Source organism: Schistocerca cancellata, chromosome 7, assembly GCF_023864275.1.
Source record: "Schistocerca cancellata isolate TAMUIC-IGC-003103 chromosome 7, iqSchCanc2.1, whole genome shotgun sequence".
In the NCBI taxonomy this organism is placed as follows: Eukaryota; Metazoa; Arthropoda; class Insecta; order Orthoptera; family Acrididae; genus Schistocerca; species Schistocerca cancellata.
Window position 1 is genome coordinate 560,622,701 of NC_064632.1, and position 18,794 is coordinate 560,641,494.

Consider the following 18,794-nt stretch of genomic DNA (forward strand, 5'->3'; position numbering starts at 1 on the left):
AGCAATGACAGTATTAAATGAAACTAACCGTGTCACGTAAATGCTCACTCGCAGTAGCTCTACATTACGTATCGAGATTGTGTTCACGTCTAATTTATTTCACTGCACCACAACTAGATCTCCTTCCAAATGAGTTTCGTAATTAGGCCCTGACAATGTCTTACATGCGACGGGCGTTCAGTTCTGCTCTGTATCGGCGTAGCTGCCAACGACCATGCTGTTGCGACATAAAAACCTGAAAGGGAAAAGCGCTGCGCTGCGTAGTGTAATTTACCGCTTGTCAAGAAAGACAGCAAACACTTTATCCACTCGTTCTGTTCATTTCATAACAATGCTCTCAGTGCACGTTGCATTCAAAATGTATTCCAATTGCATCTCATTTAAGAAAAGGGAGAGGATGATTATAGATGATAAATTCAATGAAATCAGAATTGCAAATCTAACTTCTAAACCCCTTTTTAAAAGTTACTCATTCTTTTTAACCCTATCACAGACCCTAAGCATTACTGAAATATTAAACTACTATCAGTTTTACTTCTAAGCACTGAAGAATGAAAAGTAACACATTGCAATAATTGCTATACGTACACAAAGCAACGTGAAATACACCTTTTGGTTACTGAGTCGTTTTTGTGTCAGAATTAACTTCGACCAACCTTTCCCCCAATAATTCAGTCCTTAGCTATTCTGTACTTCTCCAAATTTGTCGTCTTCAAAAGGCAAACACTTGCTGTGTCCAGAGCTGCTCAGCTACGTCACATCTCGCCCAAGACTCGATACGACTCTTTCTCCCTGTTATTGCTGTTATGTCTACAGTTTGCTCTTTTACTCAACTATGGTTTTCTTAGTACTCAAAGACAATGTAGATGTACATGTAGATCCTTTCAAGCATTACAAATGTATCAGTGGACGTTCACGTCTTTGCAGTCAATCCGTTACACAAATTGACTGACAATCTCGTCCTATGGAAAATTATGTCTTAGTAGAGCCATACATTGCAGTAAATCGATACATTAAAAATACCTTGACGAACAAATTTTTCTAAATAAAATTTCTTCATTACATAAGTTGTAGACAATGCGTTTCTATAAGATTCTTCTATAATAAAAGTCACATTAATCTATGAAATGTTCCTATATAAAGTAGAGTAGTGGCATTTTGCCTACACGAATCTTTCAAGGTGTCTGGTCCATTGGCGGCGTAAAAAATTTAAGATACTGAGTCAGTTAAATCCTTGATCCTCTTTTATTTGTTAGACGTATTCTGTTTTCCCCCACAGTTTTCACTCTCTACTGCAGCTTCCTCTCGTTCCACAGAGGTTGTTTCTCGATGTCTTATCGCATGTGCCATGGCCTTATTCCTTCTTCTTGTCAAAGTTTGCCGTATACTCCTGTTGCCAATTCTGTGGAGAAATTCACCATTTCTTATGTTACAAGCCAACCTAAATTTCAGTATCCTTCTGTTGCACCACATCCTAAACGCTTCTGCTTAACTTCGTCTGTGCTGGTACTCACCGCTATGTTTTCTGTACATTCAATGACACGCTGGTCACATTTGGGGGATGTAGATTCAAATACCTCATTACACTTCTGTTTCAGGTTTTAAACTGTTACGTTAAGTAGACTAAGACAAATGTGAGATGGTTGCTTTCTAAAAGAAACGGACGATTACCTTTTCCAGACTTGCCCTAATCTGAATATGTGATTCGTCTTTAATGCCTTTTTTTGTCGACGAGACATTAGAACATACTGCATGGGGGCTTTCTTAAATATTAATGAAAATATTTTTTTAGTAGCTGTATGTCTGATTACGCAAGTCTCGTAAACGGCTGGCCCTGACTAGTTTTAGTACGCACTCTGACTGCTTAGAATGACAACAAAGAATGTAAGAAAATTAATTAGTTAAGTCCCCAGCAACTGTAAAACCTACGAAACAACAAACACAAGTGTAGCTGTTCTGTGTGTGGTAGTATGACTCAACGCACATCTGGCACGGTTCTTCTTCAACAAGACAAGAATTTTTAAATACCAATTATACTGACGTGATAAAAGAAAATTAGAAATACTATAATTGCGCAAGAAAATCAGAATTACACTCTAATACAAGAACACAAGCCAGATGCTTTGTTGACTGAACCTGTAATGACACATTATTCAGGACACACAAATAATAAAACAACATAATATTTATAACCTTCATATATATTGACGAAAAGCACTCAGATCATTACAATATCTCCATTGGAATAACATCTGCTATCTCTCCCATCAAATAACTGCATAAAACATGGAACAAACATTCTGCACTATCACATCTCACTCTGACTTCACGACAAGCAGTGTCCACCACAACTTCTCGGCAAGCACTGCTTGCCGCTACGTCTCAATAATCACTGCCAGTGGAGGCGGCAGAACAATACTCTCTGGCGCGATCTCTAGCGCTGTGGCTCAGTGTAGCCACCTTTCATATGCCCCTCCTCCACGGGCTAGAATTTGATGGTATTTTTGCCAGCATTGGTGGTGAAAATACCACCAAATTCGTCAAAAAAAATACAGACAAAAATAAAAGATAATATTAATACGTAAATATCATATAACTAGATAAAATTTTGGCTTTGCACTGACCTTACAATAGCCTAATATATAAAATACAGTAAGGAATACAAACTCTTTCATACATATGACTTTACATAATAGTTTACACAAATATCATGTGGTTAAACAATTCAATCGATAGCGTCAGCAATGACGAATATGAGCAGGTAAGAGTCTTATAGCTTTTCACAAGTAGTAATACACAAAAACTCAGTTTATACAAATATTCACATAAAATGTTTTCATAACAAGTAGTTGACAGTTCCAGCAGTAGCACCCAGCATTGTGGAACAGGTGCAGACTCCAACAGGTGACATCATTTCAGTAGAAGCAGTTCATCAGTGGCACCCAGCAATGTCGAGTAGGTGCAGACTCCAACAGGTGACATCATTTCAGTAGAAGCAGTCCATCAATGGCACCCAGCAATGTTGAGTAGGTGCAGATACCATCAGGTGACATCATTTCAGTAGAAGCAGTACATCAGTGGCACCCAGCAATGTTGAGTAGGTGCATACACCATCAGGTGACATCATTTCAGTAGAAGCAGTCCATCAGTGGCAACCAGCAATGTGGAGTAGGTGCAGGAAGCAGTCCATAATATTCACTATCACTGATCATACTGTTCATCAGCAGAAATTAAACATGCCCTAGTGGCACCAATCATGTAGAAAAAGTACAAGTAACAGTCCATAATTTTTACTATCACTGATCACACAGTTCATCAGCAGAAATTAAACAACTATCACTGATCACACTGTTCCTCAGCAGAAATTAAACATGTCCTAGTGGCACCAATCATGTAGAAAAAGTACAAGTAACAGTCCATAATATTTACTATCACTGATCACACAGTTCATCAGCAGAAATTAAACAACTATGACTGATCACACTGTTCATCAGTAGAAATTAAACATGTCCTAGTGGCACCAATCACGTAGAAAAAGTACAAGTAACAGTCCATAATATTCACTATCACTGATCACACAGTTCATCAGCAGAAATTAAACATTTCTAAGTGTCACACATCATGTTGAAAAGTGCAGGTAACAGTTCATAATATTCACCATCACTACTCAGACAGTTCAAGCATGAACAATAGTTTGAATACACATACAAATGCTTTTACAATGCTCTTACACTAAACATACAAATTCTAATAAACACACAAATGATATCAGATAATTGTCATATTACTATTACAAATACACAAACATCAGTAAACCTATAATATTTATGGGTGTCAGTGCAAGCCACTACAAACAAATAAAATAATATTTAGGAGATAGGTGGGTAGGATTAGGAAAGGAAAACACACAAAACACACTCACTCATCTTTCATCCACATTAAGTACTACTGTGTAATTGAATGGTGTTAACTGTGTAATTGCAATTCTGTCAAAATTTGATGTTCATCATGTGTATCAAGTGGTAATGGCAGCAATGTATAACAGTCAATAATAGTTAAGTCAACGTCATAGTCATCATGTCAAGACCAATGTTTGCCAAGCCGGATCAAAATGTACGGTTGCTGAACAACTGTCAGTGTGCCAAGATATGCAATGCTTCCTCTCTCCAAAAAAAAAGTACATACTGCTTAGTGATTTAACAAAGTGTGTGTAGACAATCTTCCTTCCATTTTAGTGTTCTAGTCTGCTATCTTCATCCTCCTTGTTCCATATAGACCAATAAAAAAAAAAATATGCACCTCACTTATTTTACCTCTTATACACCAAAACTCCAATCAACTTCATATAATCTCAATACCTCAATAATACCTCTTCAATACGTCGATACATATAAACCTTATTGCCAATATCATTTCACTTCCATAACAACTCTTTCCTCTAGTCAGTTTCCTCGAACAAGTACAGATAAAATCCTAATGCAAACCTCCACATCCCATACAATCCGAAGACACAATGTCAACACACAACCTCTGTGTAATCCATCTGACTCAAAATCTTCTACTCATTATGAATTATAAACAAAGAATGCATACATGACCTCTAACAGACTTAGTTCGAATAACTCTCAGTAATTAAGTACGATTACGGAGTGTGAATGATCCTAATATTTCACAGTGTGTACACCACTTCAAGAATTATGGCAAACAGAAGCAAACATGTGGAGTATTTCTTGTGTCAAGTGTCACTTCCTATTTCAATTGCTCACGAAAAATGCAATGTAATAACTGTGTTGGTATGCCATGTCGTTAGTTTCCTTCCTATTGTCATACATTTATACAGATTTCATAAAACCTCCAGCTCATGTGACTTCTATGAAGTTTCTTGTACTAATGTCGTTCGTCGAATTATAGTAGTTCATTTTCTCATCTTAAAAATATAAGGCACTGAGCGTAAGCAAAACAAGCAATAACGAGTAAATATACCAGTAGTGAACAGAAAGTCAACAAGTGGATGCACCACAATTCTTACAATGAGGCTCTGCCAAGCGAACAATCTCTTCAAGAGTTATGGCAAACGGAAGCAAACATGTGGAATATTTCTTGTGTCAAGTGTCACTTCCTATTTCAATTGCTCACGAAAAATGCAGTGTAATAACTGTGTTGGTATGTCATGTCGTTAGCTTCCTTCCTATTGGCATACATTTATACAGGTTTCATAAAACCTCCAGCTCATGTGACTTCTATGAAGTTTCTTGTACTAATGTCATTCGTCGAATTATAGCAGTTCATTTTCTTATCTTAAAAATATAAAGCACTGAGCGTAAGCAAAACAAGCAATAGCGAGTAAATATACCAGTAGAGAACAGAATGTCAACAAGTGGATGCAGCACAAATCTTACAACGAGGCTCTGCCAAGCGAACAATCTATAACTAATACCATAGTGTAACCTAAACTCTATGTTCATTCACAGTATATCAGCATTTCTATATACCAAATTAAAGAATAGTTGTGACGACAAACAGAGATGTATAAATATGCAATCCATACGCATAGCAGCAAACATATATCTTACGTACTAAACAGGTCATTAGCATCATATCATCATAAGCAAATAATGTTCATATGTAATCTTAATAAGTAAACATGAAGGCGCAAGCAAATAAGTAAACATGAAGGCGCATGCAGATAAATCACAAAGTATAGCTTACATACCTAACCACATCAGCACAATTAATCAGGTGACAATTATAATTTAAATAAATAAGCACAGCAGGCACATAATAAAAAAATATGACATCAGTGAAAAAGCATAGCAGCCAAGCGATGCATAATATACACAAGTTACAACTCAGTTCATTAATAATCATTGTCAAAATCAGTTAACGTACACAAGCACGTCGCTTCACAAGTAATTTCAAAGAACATGTAATTAGCACAAAGTATGAATCACGTAATCGCGAGCAGTAAATTACGTCTAAAGTGGAAATATGTTACCTGAAAAATAAACTCAATTAATAATTACCTTTTTAGTTTATTACTTTCTTCTTCGAAATGACATTTTTCCTGAAATTTTCTCGATAGCAAGTCGTCTTAACGTCGGACACGCACAGAATTTACCTGAAGTTCTTAAATATTTTATAGAACCGTATCCTGAAAAATACTGAATGTTAATAACATAATTCATCAAGTCACTATAGCTTTATACTGATTTTATTCGGAGAAAGTGTGTATTTGTTTACGGCTGTCAGTGCATTCGCACTGAGCGCTCGATCAGCTGTAGGCGCGTGACGTAGGATGTGATTGTTTGCGGTCAACGACTGCCTTGTGTGGCGCACAGACTTGACTGTTGCTTTGAGTATCTGCCGCCGCCGGAACACGGCGCGGTATCCTGGCATTCTCCGTGTGTTTACATACAACTGTTAGTTTCTCAAAAGTATGTCATTCTACAAAAATTTTTCAAAAGTATATCATTCCACAAAAATTTTAACGTTAGATATATGATGTATTCCCTTAGAGCGTCGTGATTTAAGAGTTTCTACTTCGACAGTGTTATCATGAATAATTTTGCGAATTCTATATGGACCGTTATAAAGCAGAAAAAATTTGCGACACAAGCCTTTTCCTTTGTGAGACAAACGATGGGACTTAATTAACACCTTCTGACCAACTGACAAGATTTTTAAACGACCAGGACGCTTAGCTGATTTCTCTCTTCTAGCAGCCGCAGATGCAATATTTTGTAGAGCCAGGTTGACAACTTCAGAATGCCGCAGTTTCCGTGAAGGCGGAAAAGGAACGATTTCAGAAATGTGATTTGTCGGTGCTTTGTTTTTTAATATCAGTATAGGTGGTAAAGAAGTTGAGTCATTAGGAAGTTCATTCAGAATGTTTTGAAAAATATGAAGATACTAATCCCACGTTCTGTGATTCTGATGACAATAAAGACGACACAATTTATTGATTTCCTTCATCCATCTCTCTGAAGCGTTAGATTGGGGGTGAAAAAGTGAAATGAAAATTGGTTTAATTTTACGACGCCCTAGAGTACGAAGCCAAATTTTAGAACGAAACTGTGATCCATTATCTGATATAACCTTATCAACATGACCCACTTCTTTAAGAAAATGTTTGATGAAAGCGTTAGATACTGAACGAGCTGTTGCTTTGCGTAAAGGTGTAAAACACACATATTTTGATGTCAGCTCCACTGCTACGAAAATGTACGCAAAACCATTAGTAGAACGAACCACTGGACCGAACAAATCAACTGCAGCCATGTCCTTTAATTTCGCTGGAATGATAGGAAACAACGGTGCTCTGTGAGAAACTGTTGGCGGCTTAGCCTTTTGACATAATTTGCATTTGGCCAGAACAGATCGAATACGTTTTTCCATATTACTGAAGTAGCAATTTTCCCGTAATTTATGAAAGCATTTTCTGGGACCAAAGTGTGCATAACTGAAATGTGTGTACCAAATCATTTATTGACCCACTCATCAGGAATACAAACTAACCAAACAGAGTCGTCGACCGATTTTCGTTTAAAAAGAACTTTCCAGACAGTTCACATAAACGAGGTGTGGCCAAATTGTCCAATCTAACAAAGCGTCTATGAAAATTACAGACACCAAGGAAACTACGAACATCACGTTTTGTGGTAGGAACAGCATAATTACGAATAGCGTCTAGTTTTTCTGGATCAGGAAGAATACCTTCTGTAGAAATAATGTGACCGAGAAATTTCACCTGAGAACGACCAAATTCAGATTTTTCTAAGTTCACTGTAATGCCAACTCTTGCAAAAATACGTAATAATAAATCCAAAATTTTGTTATGCTCACTCCAAGAGCGTTTAGCAATAAGAATATCGTCAACATATGAAGTAATATTGTGACGAAGATAAATAGGTAAAACTTCATTTAAACTACGAATGAATGCTGGTGAAGGTAAAGTCCAAACGGTAATTTCCGAAATCACATTTAGGTAAAATAGTCATATCCGGTAGATTTATAGTCGAAGAGTTGATTTGACAGATGCAAGGAATAGTAACAGAGTAGGCAGCGGTACAGAAAACTAAAAGAGAAATAGCACCACTACAGCTCGGGGCCCTATGCTCGCTACGGCACATATTCACTTAGAGTAGTGAATCCCCTGAGGACTTTAATAGCCGCACATAAATTCTAGTTTGTGACTTAATGGCAAATTTAGCGGAAGTGCGTACAGAAATTGAGCTAGCCATGAACATGGATGTATGTCATTCTTAGATTTGCGAAAGATCTTAAATTTCAGAAGAGTTAAAAAATGTTTATAGTCAAAGTTTTCGCCTCGTGGCGACAAAGACCTACCGCGTCTGTCCCAGTCCGAATGTCGATTATTGTCAAGTTCGTGCGCCTGGCGCTCTCTTGTTGCATCTCGTAAATGAAATAAATTACTTTCTTCAAACCCTTCTGCTATTTGTGATTCTAAATTCCTTCTACTGTCTTTTCCTACGATTTTGCTTTCAATTTGTTTGACTTGCTTTCCTAATGCCTCAAATTCCCTTTTTAACGCGTTCATTAAATTTTCCCTGATTTTCAACATGCTTATTTATGTTCTGGTGCTCTTCGGTTTCTGCAAATGGTAATGGAGCTGTATCATCCGAATCTCTGTCCCCATTTAAACTAAGACTTGTATTTACGTCTTCCATAAGCGTCGCGACTCGGGTTTCGGTATTGTCACATTTAGTAGTTAACTGTTCACACTGTTGCGTTAAGTTATTTATTCTGTCATTTGGTACGGATTCCTCGATTCCTTCAATTATTTCTTCCATATCGTGTGCACGTTGTAAATTTAATTCTGAAAATTTCTGTACTATCACGCGATCTTTTTCTTCCTGTTCTCGATCCTCTTCCTCTTGTCTAAACTCTACTGCAAATAATCTATTATTGTGAGAATTCAAAATCGGTTGTACTTCTTCTCTAATTTCTCTCTTTGATTCATCATTCTTGTTTTTGAAACATGTCCCTATTCGTGAATCTAAACGTGTTGTCACTGTTTTTAATTTAGATCCTATTTGTGAGCATAACCGTGTTGTCATTGCACTTAATTCAGATCCCATTGAGTCTATCCGTGACCCCAAATCTAATATTGCACTCATCAACCACTGCATATCTTCTGTCGTTAATCTCGTATTCTGAGAATTTTTCGATTGTGAAAAATTTTGAACTGTTTCCGGACTATTTTCCCGACTGATTAAATTGTTTTCCACTTCGTTATTCATGATACTGTTTTCCTCTGTTGGCGAATTCGCCATGTCAACAATTTCGTTATTCTCACTATTCATCATTTTTGCCTTTTTCATAGATCGCGTAATCATTTACAAAATATACAAAACTCGTCACTATATGAAAATTGCACACAATGACACTTTATCTCCAACAATATCAATCACACGAAATGCTTCCTTCAAACACGATTAACGAACAATTGAAATAATTGCACTAAATTGTCAAACGCGTATACATGACAACAAATCAAATTCTGAGAAAAAAAATACCATTAGAAGAATGACAATTACCAAACCTACACATGCAATGTAGACTACAATTACTAAACTACAAATTACTACAACAATACTACTGTCTACTATTTTTACAATCAGAAGAATTCCAAGGGACGATCCTGGCAGGGTCGCCACGTGCATGGGGGCTTTCTTAAATATTAATGAAAATATTTCTTTAGTAGCTGTATGTCCGATTACGCAAGTCTCGTAAACGGCTGGCCCTGACTAGTTTTAGTACGCAATCTGACTGCTTAGAATGACAACAAAGAATGTAAGAAAATTAATTAATTAAGTCCCCAGCAACTATAAAACCTACGAAACAACAAACACAAGTGTAGCTGTTCTGTGTGTGGTAGTATGACTCAACGCACATCTGGCACGGTTCTTCTTCAACAAGACAAGAATTTTTAAATACCAATTATACTGACGTGATAAAAGAAAATTAGAAATACTATAATTGCGCAAGAAAATCAGAATTACACTCTAATACAAGAACACAAGCCAGATGCTTTGTTGACTGAACCTGTAATGACACATTATTCAGGACACACAAATAATAAAACAACATAATATTTATAACCTTCATATATATTGACGAAAAGCACTCAGATCATTACAATATCTCCATTGGAATAACATCTGCTATCTCTCCCATCAAATAACTGCATAAAACATGGAACAAACACTCTCCACTATTACATCTCACTCTGACTTCACGACAAGCAGTGTCCACCACAACTTCTCGGCAAGCACTGCTTGCTGCTACGTCTCAATAATCACTGTCAGTGGAGGCGGCGGAACAATACTCTCTGGCGCGATCTCTAGCGCTGTGGCTCAGTGTAGCCACCTTTCAATACTCCATCTTCTTCGTTTAATACAACAGAAAATTCTGAAAGAAAGAGTTCACCCTATGGGGCAGCTGTTACTGCGTAAGTCTGTTTTGGGAAATTAACAAACCTCAGAACTGTTGTGGTGTTTCTTCATTGTTCAAAATCTCCGAAAGTAAGATCCGTCATTGTTTTTCAAATGGAAATCTTTTTTCGAAAACAAATACACCATGGCATCATGAACTATGCACGTTGCACTATTTTTCGACATGGTCGCCACCAATGTTGAAATATTTGTCGCAGAGTGCAGTCAGTTTCAAGAAACTAGTCTGGTAAATGTCGATGTCCCGCGGTGCAAGGTATTGTAGCAGAGCGTGCTTTACTTTAGCACTGGTTTGGAAGTGACACCGCCAGAGTGCGGCTTTTAATGCAAAGAACAGGTGAAAATCCAACGTGGCGACTAAGATGATCCACATGGCCCAGGTCCTACCGATATCGACAGCGATGGCACACAGACTGCAAGCAGCGTTTGGATATTACCTTACCGCCGGACACCTATTCAAAGTCCGCTACGAAACACTCACCCTCCCTCCGCTTGATGGCGGACTGGGACTTATAAATGTACGAGCGAAGGCTACAGCATTATACTTGTGCACAATGATGAAATTGTGGACCCACCAAGATGCTTCCCTTACGGGTCGTTTGTTAGAGGAATTGCTGCCGGCGTCACTTATGCCACCTGTCACGGTTGCACACATTACACCCTCACTCTCGCACCTCTCGGCATTTATTCTTGAGTATAGTTACGTGCACCCAGACCTTCCCAACACTCGCACTCCCAAGGCGAGAGACTTTTACAGACTGCTGCTAAGGTCCACACCTCGCAATGTGATTGAGAGGAAGAGCCCTACGACCCTATGGCCTGCAGTGTGGAGAGCGGTCCAGAAGTCGTTCCTCCCCACGCGGGTACGAGCCGCGTGGTACCAGGTGGTGAACGGGAAGGTTGTAACACGACAAAGGCTGCACGCTATTGGGATGGCGGATTCCCCCCTTTGCCCACGTTGCCACCTCGTGGATACTGACAAACACCGTTTAACATATGGATCGGCGTTAGAGGTATGGCTGCTAGTGCAGAAGATCCTCGCCTGCTACCTCCGTATCGCGCCTCGCACAATTGAGCCACGGCTCCTCCTTTGTCCAGAGGATACTTATTTCCCACCTGCGAAGACTCACGCTCTCACATGGTTTAAAGGCATGTCCATATACTACCTCTTTCGAGATGATGAGAAGACAGTGCTTGATTACTGGCAATTTCTCCAGGACAGTCATAGCACACTCGCGTGTACACCCCGATACCGACAACTATTTGCGAACTATTTGCGCAGTGTCTTCGATAACCCCCCTCACAGTTGGGGAGTACCGGGCAGAGGATGACCGCCTTCATGGGGCTCCACATGTTGCGAAATGTTGTACCAATTTGGAACATGGAATCTGTACGCAGATGGGCCATGCACATGGAATGGCGTGCGGGATTTGGTTACATTTTTCTTTCTTTATTATCTATCATCACACTATTGGTTTCAAATTCTATTTCATAGTATAGAAGGAACTCTTGTTCTGTTGTTGCTACGGATGTACATTCTAATTTTGTTTGTAAAAAAAAAAAAAATGTCGGTAGAGCACTTGCCTGCGAAAGGCAAAATAAAAAAAAAAAAAGATGGTAGAGCACTTGCCCGCGAAAGGCAAAGGTCCCGAGTTCGAGTCTCGGTCGGGCACACAGTTTTAAACTGCCAGGAAGTTTCATATCAGCGCACACTCCGCTGCAGAGTGAAAATCTCATTCTGGAAATATCAGGTACTTGTCCATGTGACACTGTATGTTAAAAGTTGGATCTGTTCTAGGGAAAGGCCGCCAACTCCAGTCGCGCTTCTTAGTCTCTTCTGCGGATACTCACACTCGGCAAGTCACTCCAGTACAAGATTTGTACCTGTTTTGATGTGGTACATTACACAGCATCAGCGGTTTTTCTATACCGCATTTGTAAGTACTTTACCAACTATACAACAGAAACACTGTGACGTTTAAAGTCCAAATCCTAACAGAACTGTTAGAAAGCGGGATGTGAATATGACTGTGGAATACCAGCCTTCTATAGGGCAGCCGCGCGGTCTAAGGCGCCACGGTTCGCGCTACTCCCCCCCCCCCCCCCCCGTCGGAGGTTCGAGTCCTCCCTCGGGCATGTGTATGTGTGTTGTCCTAAGCGTAAGCCAGTTTAAATTAGATTAACTAGTGTGTGAGCCTAGGGACCGATGACCTCGGCAGTTTGGTCGCATGAGAACTTACCACAAATTTCCAAACAGTATACGTCAGTAAAATGGGTAAAATTATCGAAGTCACAGAGCGAAGCTATGTCGCTACTCTGCAGCATGAGGCGGCCGCAGTGAAAGAATTCCGCCACCGAGACTGGATCAGTGCAAAGCCCAACATCTGCGTTCCTGGGGAGTCAGGCAGCAGACGTCAGCAGAATTTAGTCGGCCAGAGCTGCCAAACAGTGTCCGTGACCTTCACAACGTGACGAAAGAAAGTCTAAGATGGACACCGCAAACGGTGCCAGTTAAGAAGCACCACAGAAGGAAAACCGCTGATACCTTATTAATAGCAAGCCTTATGCAGTCATGACGATTGACGTTGGGTAAACATTAGCCGCATCTTCGCTCCACACATATCCCAGCAGCTTAGATCGTAAGGCGGTCAGTCAGAAGGATCGATGGCGTACGTGACGTCCGCACTCGATGTCCTGGTTGCAGCGAAGTGACGTCCGGTACAAGTCTGTTGTAGATTTCCTGCGCGCTACGTACAACAACGGCCTGTACCTGGAGAGATGACTACGTAGCCATAATCACCAGCCACAGTGTGAAACGTCCCCTTTGAAAAATTATACAAGACTGTGCTTAAACTGACACACAATATTTATTTTAGCGCAACGCAATCTGACTTCCAGAAATCCCAACAAAGGAATGGCCCTGACTAACATTAACCTGTATCTTTCACAAATCACAAACCTCACAAAAATCTTCGTTACTGAAGCTACTGCAATACAGCGAGCGCCACTACTGCCAGCTAAATAAAAGATTCAAACTACAGCAGGCACTAACTACTGATAGGCATAGTTAGCAATTGAAAGATGTTAATAGAGAACAAACAATGTATTTACCTTAATAATCATAATATATATAGCAGTTCATGCCATCCAATCTTACAAATTTCAAATCTGCGCCATTTCTCTCCCCACATCCACCACTGCTGGCGGCTCACCTCCAACTGCGCAACGCTACGTGCTGTTAACAGCCAACTGCCCAACACTACAATGGCTGACAACAATGCAAACTGGACACAGACTGCACACAGCACAGCCACTGATTTTCATACAGAGTGCTACGTAACGTTGCCAATAAGAAAACATAAACAGCCTACTTACAAGTGTTACACACCACAGTCTGCAGAATGAAATTTTCAATCTGCAGCGGAGTGTGCACTTATATGAAACTTCCTGGCACATTGAAACTGTGTGTCGGAGCGAGACTCGAACTCGGGGCCTTGGTCTTTCGCGGGCATAGCCTGCCTCAGTCGCAGATGGGAGAACCTGGAGATTCTCCTTCTCACCAGTATCAGGACACCAGCGTTCCTGACTGAATGGCGCCTACCTGGACGACAGGCCAATATCGTCGAACTTGGCGGGTACATGGCTACCGCCATCGCGGTACGACAGATGATGACGAAGAAGGGTGGTGGGCAGGAGAGGACAGAGCACCTCCCTAGTCGGCGTTTGTAAGTTCTGTGCACGCGCCGTGGTGGCTCACTGGCGCGTCGTCGCGGTACAGCCGGTGCCTGCCTGGGTCACCGCAAGCGGCGAACCCAGTCGGCTGGAACGAAGTGTCCGGTGTCAGCTGCCTCGAGCGGGCTGAAGGCAGCTGAAGACGCCGTTCCTCATCGGGCATTGACAGGCGATGCCAACCACGAGTCAGGACGTTACCTGTATTTACATCATCATCATCATCATCATCATCATCATCATCATCATTTAAGACTGAGTATGCCTTTCAGCGTTCAATCTGGAGCATAGCCCCCTTACACAGTTCCTCCATGATCCCCTATTCAGTGCTAACATTGATGCCTCTTCTGATGTTAAACCTATTACTTCAAAATCATTCTTAACCGAATCCAGGTACCTTCTCCTCGGTCTGCCCCGACTCCTCCTACCCTCTACTGCTGAATCCATGAGTCTCTTGGGTAACCTTACTTCTCCCATGCGTGTAACATGACCCCACCATCTAAGCCTGTTCGCACTGACTGCTACATCTATAGAGTTAATTCCCAGTTTTTCTTTGATTTCCTCATTGTGGACACCCTCCTGCCATTGTTCCCATCTACTAGTACCTGCAATCATCCTAGATACTTTCATATCCGTAACCTCAACCTTGTTGATAAGGTAACCTGAATCCACACAGCTTTCGCTCCCATACAACAAAGTTGGTCGAAAGATTGAACGGTGCACAGATAACTTAGTCTTGGTACTGACTTCCTTCTTGCAGAAGAGAGTAGATCGTAGCTGAGCGCTCACTACATTAGCTTTGCTACACCTCGCTTCCAGTTCTTTCACTATGTTGCCATCCTGTGAGAATATGCATCCTAAGTACTTGAAACCGTCCACCTGTTCTAACTTTGTTCCTCCTATTTGGCACTCAATCCGTTTATATTTCTTTCCCACTGACATTACTTTCGTTTTGGAGATGCTAATCTTCCTTACATTTCTGATCTAGCTCTGAAATATTACTTTGCAAACTTTCAATCGAATCTGCTATCACAACTAAGTCATCCGCATATGCAAGACTGCTTATTTTGTGTTCACATATCTTAATCTCACCCAGCCAGTCTATTGTTTTCAACATATGATCCATGAACAATACGAACAACAGTGGAGACAGGTTGCAGCCTTGTCTTACCATGGCAATGAATAATTCTGAATCTTCTTTCACTGCGCCTACCATCGTTCCGAGGAAAACTGGCAAAGAGCGGACCGGGTGAGAGCCGCCTGACACAGAACCAAATATATTTACGCCCCCTCGATAGCCGCCTCTTGCAATAACATTCATCCGTGCCAGAACCGAATATAGCAAGCCTTTTCCCATTGGATTAAACGAAGACGCCAGATATGTAGAATAATTTCGGTTTGTCCGGCCCCGGTAGCTGACTGGTCAGCGTGACAGACTGTCAATCCTAAGGTTCCGGGTTCGATTCCCGGCTGGGTCGGAGATTTTATCCGCTCAGGGACTGGGTGTTGTGTTGTCCAAATCATCATCATGTCATCCCCATCGAAGCGCAGGTCGCCGAAGTGGCGTCAACTCGAAAGACCTGCACCAGGCGAACGGTCTACCCCACGGGAGGCCCTAGCCACACGACATTTCATTTCATTTCGGCATACGACTTTGATAACGTTTTAAAATTAGCTTGACTGAATGCATCACCCAACATTTAAAAAATCGACTTTATTTTACCACGTCGATATCTTAGAAATAAAAAATTTGGCTCTGAGCACTATGGGACTTAACATATGAGGTCATCAGTCCACCAGAACTTAGAACTACTTAAACCTAACTAACCTAAGGACAATACACACATCCATGCCTGAGGCAGGATTCGAACCTGCGACCGTAGCGGTCGCGCGGCTCCGGACTGAAGCGCCTATAAACGCTCGGCCACAACGGCTGGCAGAAATAATAACTTTAATAACGTCTCGACGCCCGGAACACCTCCCTGTGCTAGAGAAACAAATAAAGAAAAAAGTGTCCGCTACATCTATTCACACCCTGTGTTTAATGGAGCAACTGTTTTTCATTTATATGTCTGACTCAGTAAAAAACTGAAGAACCTCTCGAGGTTTCTGGGCCAATATTTTCTTATGACATCCCCTTCCTTTTCTCTTCTTTTACCACTCTACGCTTAAATATTCATCAGTTACAGTTCCAAATAACTACGGAATGACTTGTTGAGATATGGTTCTGTTAATTTCTGAATTTGGAAGTTCACACCCTATAATGACAGATGTGCCATTTAAAAGTTATATTCTTTAATAGCAGAGCTGAAGTTGCTAAGTGCGTTAATTACACCCTCACTGATTCCAGTGATCTATAATACTTTTATTTTTGGAAAGAAATGTTAATGCACCTGTCTTTTAGGGTTAATTGTGCTACGTAATTATATGGATGATCCTTATGCTGGTAGAAAGCTCGCGTTTTCTGAATCTCTCGTACTATCATGTATCGTTTTAAAACCATGTCTAACAATTAATACCTCCAACGCATCCAGTAAATTTCCAGACCCATAATGCCCCTCGGATTATCTAAGAAACCCAGGCTGCGCCAGTGACGCTATTAAATATCGCTGTGAGCTTCCAAATAAATTATCCGTTGCATTATTCCTGATAGAACAGTAGCCTTCGTTGACGTAATATATTATTAAGTAGCTCGTTGCGATATAGTCTCCAGCCGATACTTAAAATTTTCTCGTAAATAAAGACCAGCATTTTTAATTACAGTTACTGAGGGGCTCAGAGAGGACACACGTCTACATCAAGCAACAGTTCGTAATAAAAATACTTCTTTTTTCTAAAATCAGAATAGGATGATTACGAAAAATGCTAAATGACTTTCACTTCGATTTTTTATCTCAGGCTCTTCTTTACGAAACATTAATTTCCACCTACTTCACTGTGGACTCCATCAACACTGTCTTTGTAGGGTATAATATATTTCACTAGCTGAATTAAACTCCCTTTGCGTGTCTGAATGAACAGGCTGTGTACCTGTGATGTGAGGATGAGATTTTGCTTACATACAGCACTAAAAACTGTTTTATTTCAATATCATTGGACAAAGAAAACTTTCTAAAACATTCCACTACACGTTTTTCATAAGAGATTGGAGTTCAATGCCAGCCTTTGTAACGTAAGCAATTTTTCCTTATGCGTTCGCAATATTTCTTTGTCCCGCATCATATGAAGTTTAAGCTACTGCGGTGTGCTTTATATTAGTAGTGACAGTGAAGCAGCGAATAGATTTTATATTTAGATATATTACACGATTTTCTTCTTTTAGGTAGCCAATATGCTTAGTGAGCTGGTCTGAGCAGAGCAGCGGAACCAGAAAGCTACATTTCGTTCTACAAACATCGTCGAGGTATCCGAATTAATGTAAAGCTTCGTCGATGCCACTGCAGGAAACATTATAATATGGATAAATGCTCAACGTGAGAGGTGTCATTGCCATGGAGGATGATACCGAAAATGAAATGGAATGGAAGAATTGGTACGAATCTGAGGAAAGGGGACGAATGGAATTTCTAAACAAGAAGTAAGAGATCTGAGGGTGCTAAGTGTCTCAGTTTCAGAAAACAGTCTAACCGTCAAAAGATAAATAAAACAGATTTGGGTCGATATTTAGCGTACGTTTAAATAATCGACAAATATGTTGAAATACTCAAATTTATCAATTCTGAAGCAGAAAGGGAAGTCAGGATTTAAAGCCATGTCGACGACAGTGTCATTGGAGATGGAGAACACTTTGGAGTAGTACGGGAATTCAATACTGTTAATGGGACAGTCTGGGTATTCGCTTTAAGCGATTATGATAAACTGCGGAAAACGTACATCACAATAATGCGAAGGGGCTTTTAAACGCTGTCCTCCCGAATGGAATCCGACGTCTCAGCATCGCACTAGTTCGGTGCCAATTCTGAATTCTGTTGCTTTAAGTGGCTCTATCATTTGCAGGAATCCTAATAAAGAGAAATTGCTAAAGTAGAAGAGGTAGCTCTGTTAAGTCAGAATGGCTTTGAGGCCAGTAATTTGTTGATGTATATTCACACACACACACACACACACACACTAAGACATACGCACACACGCCCGCAGACACTCATACACACACTCACACAACCACACAACCACAAAACCACACACACACACACACACACACACACACACAAACACACACACACACACACACAAAGTGAACTGTAAACAGAAAGTCTGAAACTAGAATAGAAGACCATGAATTTATTTGTACAATGGTAAGGGAATATAACGTTATAAACCTTCGCATGTCTTCCAAGCAGAACGTGCAGAAAGAAGTTAGAGCAGGTCATAAACTTCATACTAGATTGTGTAGAACTGTGGATAGCACCATGAGACCATGTTTCAAATGTCGGCGCTGCGGTTACTCTGGCAACCGACGTACTGGTCAGTCTAGATGCGAAGAAAGTGACGAAGAAGAAACGACCGTCTCAGTACTTTGAATATACCGACTGACATGAAGATCAGTTGGTCTTAAACTGAAGTTGGCTTAAAAGTAGCAGGACACAAATACAA

The 18,794-nt window shown here is 40.4% G+C and overlaps 1 protein-coding gene across 1 annotated transcript in view; it reads left to right on the forward strand.

Annotated features, from left to right (window-relative positions):
• Positions 1-18,794, forward strand: part of LOC126092904 (uncharacterized) — a 930,835-nt gene that overhangs the window by 816,466 nt on the left and 95,575 nt on the right. The window lies entirely within an intron of this gene.